Source organism: Orcinus orca, chromosome 2 (genome assembly GCF_937001465.1).
Source record: "Orcinus orca chromosome 2, mOrcOrc1.1, whole genome shotgun sequence".
Lineage (NCBI taxonomy): Eukaryota > Metazoa > Chordata > Mammalia > Artiodactyla > Delphinidae > Orcinus > Orcinus orca.
Window position 1 is genome coordinate 200,266,926 of NC_064560.1, and position 9,267 is coordinate 200,276,192.

The window sequence follows — 9,267 nt, forward strand, 5'->3', positions numbered from 1 at the left end:
GGAGCGGCCCACGCGCGGCCCGGGAGCAGGGCCAGGGGCGGGGGCGCCTGGAAGGAGCCCTCGGACCCTGCGCCGCGCACCCTAGGCCGGCCCAGGCCCTCTGCACCTCGCCCGGCAGACCCCGAGGCCGGGCCTGGGGCCGAGCGCAGCGGGAGGCGGCGGGGCGTGATGGCGCCGAGCGCTGGGAAGCGCTGGGAAGGGCTGGGAAGGGCTGGGAAGCCCTGGCAAGCGCTGGGAAGCCCTGGGAAGCGCTGGGAAGGGTTGGGAAGCGCTGGGAAGGGCTGGGAAGCGCTGGGAAGCCCTGGGAAAGGCTGGGGTTTGGGCGCGCCGGGCCCACGCTCCTGGCGTGCTGCCTGCGCGGAGAAGCCACTGCTGTCCTCCTGTAGCCCGAGCACCCCCCCACCCCTCCGACACTTAAAACTCCGTCGGCTTCCCAGCCGGGCTCTGGCGGTGGCCGCGCGGGGTGAAGGAGCTCTCCTAGCCCTCGGCCTCCCGGTCCTGGTGACGCGGCGGCCGCGCCCTCCGGGGCGGGAGTGGGTCGTGGGCTCGGGCTCTCTGGGGGAGAGCCGGAGCCTTCGCTTCGAAGGGGGCCCGTGCGGGGCGATTGCAGGCGCCCAGTGACAGCGTGTGGAATGAATGAAGGACCCCCAGGGACAGAAACGTGTGGGGGGGAGGAAGTTGGGAGACCACGCCCCAGGTAGGGGAACAAGCCCGCGGACTCGGTGGGCCGGACCGCCTTGGCCAGGGCGTCCCCTCTGCAGTGCGTCCTGGGAGCACGCGCCCGATAGGTCCCGTGGGAGCCGCGGGAGCCCGCGTATCTCTGGGAGGGGCTGGCCCCAGGGGGGGCTCAGCAAAGTGTCACCCCATTCCCACCTCCCGCCAGGGCGAGGCGTCCCTCCCGGAGGATGAGACTGACCTGCTCGGGAGCCTGCCTGGCCCGCGGGTCTGGCGCCACCCTCTGGGGAGGGAAGGTCCCTGCCTCCTTGGCCCCGGGAGTAGGGGAGCCGAAGGGCAGCCTGGATGGTGGGTCGGACAGGCCTGGGTTTGAGGCCCACCGGAGGCGCGCGGACCCGCTGGATGGCTTTAGGCCAGTCACCAGCTCGTGAGTGTGGTGGTGGTGGTTCGCGGGGTGGGAGGGCGGATGCCAGGCCCCTACAGGGTGGATGTGAGGACAGGAGGCGTGGCGCGGAGGGAGAGAGCTGGCCGCGCGCAGCAGGATGTGGCCCCAGCCCCGGCTGTGGGCCCTCTGGCTGCCTGGGGGGGGGTCGTGTACTCGGCATGAGGGTCCACCTTCCGGCCAGCACTTTCCCCTTTTGCTCAGTAAACTCTACTGCAGCCGCCTCTCGGGAGCACAGCAGGGCCAGGCCGGGTCCACGGTGCTCTGAGGGGTCCAGAGGGTCTCAGCAAGCATGCTGACGCTGTCTCCTGACCGCCAGTGGCAGCTTCATTCGACAGTGTTCTTCCTGCCCCGCCTGCTGTGCCCCCAGCAGCCCGGAGGCAGGGGCTCCCCTGCTGGGGTCCAGGTGAGGGGTCATGGGGTGTTGCCTAGTCTGTGGTCTGGAATCATTTTGTACGATGTGAATATATACATTACAGACTGATGAAAATAAACATATGTTCTAAAGCATCATCGTGTCCCGGGCTGGCTGTCCTTTCTCCCCCGGGCCTCGTCGTGGTCTCTTCTTCCTTCCAGCCCCAGAGGAAGAGAAATGAGGACAGTTGTGTAGGGGGGTGGCCAGGTCCCGACCTGGCCTGGCTGCCAGCCTCTGCCTTGCCTCTGGCCCCGTGGTCTCCCAGCAAGCCCCTAGCCCCTGCCACCAGCTTTCTCTTAGTTGGGGAAGGGACACCTCCTGAAACCTTCTCCCACCTCCCTGACCCAGGCCCCTGGGCCCCTCCCCCCTTCTGTTTCGAGCTGCTGCCTTGAAGAGCCGGGCTGGGGAGAGGGCTTGGTCCCGGGGCCCCAACTTCAGGTGGCTCCACCTGCTTCCAACCTCACCCCATACTGGCGCCCGGCTGGCTGCTACCGTGCCCAGCCTGGCTGGGCTCTGGTCACCGGGAGGGGCAAGGTTGGAGGGCTTAGGGGCTGAAGTGATGGAGGACGCTCCTCGGCCGTACCCACCCCCTCCCCCATCCTGGCACAGACTGAGAGTCAGTCGTGGTTACAAGCCTTGCCGCCCATAAGCAAGTGACCGTGGCAATTCCCTCCTCTCAGAGAGCCCATTGCTTCCTCTGGCAGTGGGGCTGGTAGTGTCCATCTCGCGGGGCTCGCTGCAGGGCCACTCCCAGAGCGCTGATGTGGGGCAGAGCTAGAGCTTATCACAGGGACGGTAATACCTCGTGGGGGAGGGCTGATGGGGGGAAGAGCCCAGGTAGCAATGGGGTGGGGTCTCAGCCCATGCCCCCTCGGTCCCTGGGGCTTTCTGTGACAAGCCCTGTCTCTCCTGACATACATTGCCCCCTGCCCCTGCCCCCCGACCCCTCTCCTCTCTCTGGCATTATGCCCAGGGTCCCCAGTACCCATTCTCTATAGCAATGGAAGCCCCTAGTGTCCACTGGGCACTTGGCCCCCTGGGCTGCTAGTGTGGGGTTCTGGCCTGCCTCTACTTCCTCTTTCCCCTTGCCGGGTGGAACCAGGCCACTGTGGTGCTAAGCCCGCCCTGGCCTTGCAGACAGAGGGCCACCCTGGGCCATGGCAGAGCCTCCCTGGATGAGGCTGACCAACTCGTCGAGGTTTGCCTGGGACTTTCAGGTTTTAACACTGGAAATCTCATGTTCTGGGCGCCCTGTTTGTTCAGGGCAAACTGGGACAGCTGATCACCCCACCCTGGACTAGTTCGGGGGACCCACCACCCTGGTTCCTTGGACCACTTACCAGCTTGTCTTTTCCACAAGAGAAATTAACCTTCCGTCTTTTTAAAGCCACTGTTATTTTGGTCTCTGTTAAAGTAGCTAAACCAGTCTTCTGAGCGAGTGGTCTCCAGCTTTGCCATGTGGCTGTCACCGGGAGGGCTGGTGAAGGTCACCAGGCCCAGGCTCAGAGCAGGATGGACGGGGAACCCACGCCTTGGCCGGGTTCCCAGGTGATTCTGATCGAGGCCCAAGGCCGGGAACCACTGTCTTAAGTAATCGATCTCAGCAAGAGAAAAGAATTGGAGGAAGGAGGGTAGACAGAGCCCGGAACCTGTGGCTTTTGGAGATGTCCCGAGCCTCTAATCCCCAGGGAAGCAAGAGCCCAGAACAGACACTGCCTGTCGGTCCCTCTGTCCCCAGCAGCCCTGCCTGAGTCCCCAGGGCATGGGCAACCTGCTGGAGGCTGCCCCCAGGCTACAGTGAGTCACATCCAGGTGCCCCTGAGGTTGAGGATCTTCACAGAGGAGGAGGGGCAGATGACAGTTCCCTACTGTCTCCACACCCTTGGTGACTTGGTGAGTGTCCACTGTGACGGGCTCTCTGAGCATCTGCTGCGGTTCTTGAAGACTGCGGGGCACACAGATGGCAGGGGACATGTCCAAGAGAGCTTCCCTCAAGCCCTCCAGTCGTTGGGGATCACCCTTTTTTTCTTTTTTTTTTGAAGTCTTATTTTATTTTAATTTTTAATCATACCTCATCTAAAAAAATAGCTCTGAAATTGCAATGGATACTATTGAATACACATAGTTGATGACGTTAATCAGGTATTCTTTGTTTTTTTTTAACATCTTTATTGGAGTATAATTGCTTTACAGTGGTGTGTTAGTTTCTGCTGTATAACAAAGTGAATCAGCTATACATATACATATATCCCCATATCTCCTCCCTGTTGCGTCCCCCTTCCACCCTCCCTATCCCACTCCTCTAGGTGGTCACAAAGCACCGAGCTGATCTCCCTGTGCTATGAGGCTGCTTCCCACGAGCTATCTATTTTACCTTTGTTAGTATATATATGTCCATGCCACTCTCTCACTTTGTCCCAGCTTCCCCTTCCCCTTCCCCGTGTCTTCAAGTCCATTCTCTACATCTGCGCCTTTATTCCTGTCCTGCCTCTATGTTCTTCAGAACCATTTTTTTTTTTTAGATTCCATATACATGTGTTAGCATACAGTATTTGTTTTTCTCTTTCTGACTTACTTCACTCTGTATGACAGACTCTAGGTCCATCCACCTCACTACAAATAGCTAAATTTCGTTCCTTTTTATGGCTGAGTAATATTCCGTTGTATATGGGGATCACCCTTGTCTTTATTTTTTCAGTGTCTAGAGAGGTAATTAACATATAGTAAAATCTACAATGTATGTTCAAAGCGTACAGTCTGATGGCGTTTGCCCTATGCATACATCCATGAAACCCTCTGCATTACCAAGGTAAGGAGCAGATCCACCCCCCAACGGGGTTAACGTGGCCCTTTGTGATTACTTCCTCCCTTCCCCAGCGCCCCCCACCCCTGACACGAAGTTTTCTTTCTTGGAACATTTTCAAATGCAAATTCAATATCTTTAATGGATATAGGACTATTTGGTTTATCTATTTCTTCTCAGGGGAGTTTTATCAGTTTGTATCTTTCAAAGAATTTGTTTATTTAATCTAAGTTGTCAGATTTATTGGTATAAAGTTATTCATGAAATTCCATTATTATTTGTTTGGCATCTGTAGCATCTGTACAATGTCCCATCTCACATTCTTTTATTTTTTCAAAATTTTATTTATTTATTTATCTGCCCAGCATACGGGATCTTAGTTCTCCAACCAGGAATTGAACCTGTACCCCTGTGCAGTGGAAGCTCGGAGTCTTAACTGCTGGACCGCCAGGGAAGTCCCCTCCCCTTCTTTTTTTTTTTTTTTAAACCCAAACTCCCTGATAGTTTTCAGGGAGGATTTTTTTTTAAGATTTTTAAATTTATTATTTATTTTGTTTATTTTTGGCTGGGTCAGGTCTTAGTTGCGGCACCAGGATCTTCACTGAGTCATGAGGGATCTTTTGTTGTGGCACACAGGCTTCTCTCTAGCTGTGGTGTACGGTTTCCAGGGCGCGTGGGCTCTGTAGTTTGTGACATGCGGGCTCTCTCATTGAGGCGCACAAGCTCAGTAGTTGTGGCGCACGGGCTTAGTTGCCCCATGGCATGTGGGATCTCAGTTCCCTGACCAGGAATCGAACCTGCATCCCCTGCATTGTAAGGTGAATCCTTTACCACTGGACCACTAGGGAAGTCCCCCCTCCCGTCCTTAATATTGATGATTTTGTGTTTTCTCAGCCTGGCTAGAGGTTTATCATTTTTATTGATCATCTGAAAGAACCCACTTTGAGTTTGATTAATGTTCTCATTATTTTTCTGTTTTCTATTTAATTGATTTCCACTCTTTTATCTCTGTTATTTCCCTTCTTCTATTTACTTTAGGTTTCGTTTGTTCTGCTTTTCTAGCTTCTTTTTTTTTTTTTTTGCAGTATGCGGGCCTCTCACTGTTGTGGCCTCTCCCGTTGCGGAGCACAGGCTCCGGACGCGCAGGCTCAGCGGCCATGGCTCACGGGCCCAGCCGCTCCACGGCATGTGGGATCTTCCCGGACCGGGGCACGAACCCGTGTCCCCTGCATCGGCAGGCGAACTCTCAACCACTGCGCCACCAGGGAAGCCCTCTAGCTTCTTAAGATGGTGTCTGTTAGGCCATTTGAGGTTGACCCAAAGCTCCCTGAAGCTCTGTTCATTGTTTTTTTTTATATTTATTTATTGATTGATTGATGTGGCTGTGCCAGGTCTTAGTTGCGGCACATGGGATCTTCGTTGCTGCGTTAGGGATCTTTAGTTGCAGCACGCAGGATCTAGTTCCCTGACCAGGGATGGAACCCGGGCCCCCTGCATTGGGAGCACGGAGTCTTAACCACTGCAACAGGGGAGCCCCTCTGTTCATTGTTCACAGTTTTGTTTTCTCTGTGTTTCACTTTGGATAGTTTCTATTTCTAGCTAAATAATTGCTTCTTCTGCAGTGTCTAATTGGTATTAATTACATCAGTGTAATTGTCATCATGGACATTATATTTTCCACCTATGGAAGTTCGATTGGGTCTGTTTAATAGTGTAATCTCTGCTTAATGTATTTAAGCATTCCTAGATCTTCTTGAACATACTGAAATAGTTACAAAAATAGTTTTAATGTTCTTGTGAACTGATTTTATCATCTGCATCACTTCTGGGTCTGTTTGTGTGTGTGTGTGTGTGTGTTATTTATTTATTTATTGAAGTATAGTTGATTTACAGTATTGTGTTCATTTCAGGTGTACAGCAAAGAGATTCAGTTATGTGTGTATGTGTATACATTTATCTATCTACCTATCCATCTATCTATCTATCTACCTACCTATCTATCTACCTATCTATCTATCTACCTGTCTATCTATCTATCTACCTATCTGTCTATCTATCTATCTATCTACCTACCTATCTATCTATCTACCTATCTATCTATCTATCTATCTATCTACCTACCTACCTACCTATCTATCTACCTATCTATCTATCTACCTGTCTATCTATCTATCTACCTACCTATCTATCTATCTATCTACCTACCTATCTATCTATTCTTTTTCAGATTCTTTTGCTTTATAGGGATATTGATATTGAGGGACTTACCTGGTGGTCCAGTGGTAAAGAATCTACCTTCTAATGCAGGGGACGTGGGTTTGATCCCTGGTCGAGGACCTGAGATCCCACATGCCACAGGGCAACTGAGCCCGCGCACCACAACTCCTGAGCTCACACGCCTCAACGAGAGAGCCCACGTGCCACAAACTATAGAGCCCACGCGCTCTGGAACCCTCACGCCACAACTAGAGAAGAGAAAACCCACACGTCACAACGAGAGAAGCCTGTGTGCCGGAATGAAAGATCACATGTGCCTCAGCGAAGATCCCACATGCCGCAACTAAGACCTAATGCAGCCAAAAAAACCCCAAAAAACAAACCAGAATTAAAAAACCCCAAGATATTGAATATAGTTCCCTGTGCTATACAGTAAATCCTTGTTGTTTATCTATTCTATATATAGTAGCGTGCATGTGTTGATCCCAAACTCCTAATTTATCCCCCTTTTCCACTTTGATAACCGTAAGTTTGTTTTCTATGTCTGTGAGTCCGTTTCTGTTTTGTAAATAAGTTCATCTGTGTTATGTTTTTAGATTCCACATTTAAGCGATATCATATGCCATTTCCATCTGACTTACCTCACTTAGTATGATAATCTCTAGGTCCATCCACGTTACTGCAGACAACATTGTTTCATTCTTTTTTATGGCTGAGTAGTATTCTGATATATACATACACCGATATATCTCACATCTTCTTAATCCATTCCTCTGTTGAGAGACACCTAGGTTGCTCCCATGTCTTGCCTATTGTGAATAGCGCTGCTATGAACATTGGGGTGCATGTATTTTTTCAAATTAGAGTTTTCATCTTTTCTGGGTATATGCCCAGGAGTGGGATTGCTCTAACATATGGTAATTCTATTTTTAGTTTTTAAAAGAACCTCCATACTGTTTGTTCTCCATAGTGTGCACCAATTTACTTCCCACCCACGGTGTAGGAGGCTTCTCTGGGCCTGTTTCTGTTAACTGAGTTTTCTCCTCATTTTGCGGTTTTCTGCTTCTTTGTGTGCCTGGTCATTTTTGATTGGCTGCCGGGCATTGTGGCTTTAAACACTGTTGGCTGCTGGGTAATTTTGTACAAACGTTGTGAGCCTTGTCCTGGGATGTGGTGGAACTGCCTGCAGAGAGTTTGATCCTCTCGAGGATTGCTTTTAGCTTTGCTAAGCAGGAGCTGTTCAACATTTATTCTGTTTTATTCTGTTGCCCCAACCATGAGGCAGCCCTCAAGTCCTCTAGCCAACACCTTGCAAACAGTGAGACTTATTCCTTCTGGGCAGTGGGAACACACACCATTCCCAGCATGTTTAAAATTTTTTTTTAATTATGGGAAAATATACAATACATAAAATTTATTCTTTTAACCATTTTTTTTTTTTTTGCGGTATGCGGGCCTCTTACTGTTGTAGCCTCTCCCGTTGCGGAGCACAGGCTCCGGACACACAGGCTCAGCGGCCATGGCTCACGGGCCCAGTCACTCCGCAGCATGTGGGATCCTCCCGGACCAGGGCACGAACCTGTGTCCCCTGCATCGGCAGGCGGACTCTCAACCACTGCGCCACCAGGGAAGCCCTCTTTTAAGCATTTTAAAATGCACAGTTCTGTGGCATTACGTACATTCACATCGCTGTGCAGCCATTGCCACCATCCACCTCCAGAACTTTTTCTCATCTTGTGAAACTGAAACTCCTTCTCCATTAAATAATAGTTCCCCGTTCCCCTCCTCCCAGCCCTTGGAACCACCGTTCTACTTTCTGTCTTTAAAAAAATATATATTAATTTATTTGGCTGCGCTGGGTCTTAGTTGTAGCATGCGGGAGCTTTGTTGTGGCGCAAGGACCTTTAGTTGCGGTGTGCATGCAGGATCTAGTTCCCCGACCAGGGATCGAACCTAGGCCCCCTGCATTGGGAGCGCAGAGCCTTAACCACCGGACCACCAGGGAAGTCCCTCTACTTTCTTTCAGAGTTAAGACAGTTACTCAAATGAGCAGAGTCGTATTTCCATCTTCTGTGACTGGCTTGCTTCACTGAGCAAATGTCCCCAAGGCTCATCCGTCTTGTGGCAGGTGTCAGGATTCCCTGCCTTCTCGAGGCGCAGAGCAGTGCTCCACCCTGTGGAGGGACCGCAGCTTGCCGACCTGCTCCTCTGTCAATGGACACTTGAGTTGCCTCCACCTTTGGGCTGCTGTGAGTGATGCTGCTGTGGACATGGTGTGCGCGCATCTGCTTTGGTTCCCACGTGGTTGAAACGCAGGCAGCTTTCCTTCTGTTCCCTCCCGGTGGCTCCTTCTCTGGCCTTGGGGAACGTCCTTTCCTTCACGTGCCGACGGGCACTGGGCTAGAGACTCAAGGGGCACCCTTGCCGGTCTCCAGAGCTGTGGCGGTTCTGGCCGCTCTTCTCTCTGAGACTCTGCCCTGCAGACTCGCGCAGCCTTGGCTGCCCCAGAGTCCCGACGGTGTGCGCTCTGTCCGGGGATGCCTGAGAGCTCCCTCTGGTGCTCCCTCCATGTGCTGAGGCCCGTCAGCTCTCCCGGGCCAGTGGGCTGGGCCAGCGCACGCCCTGCCTCACCTGCTGCCCTCTCTCAGGGGTGCCTGTCCCGTCCTGCCTGAGAGCCAATGTCTGTGAACGGTGGCTTCACCCATTTTGTCCCTT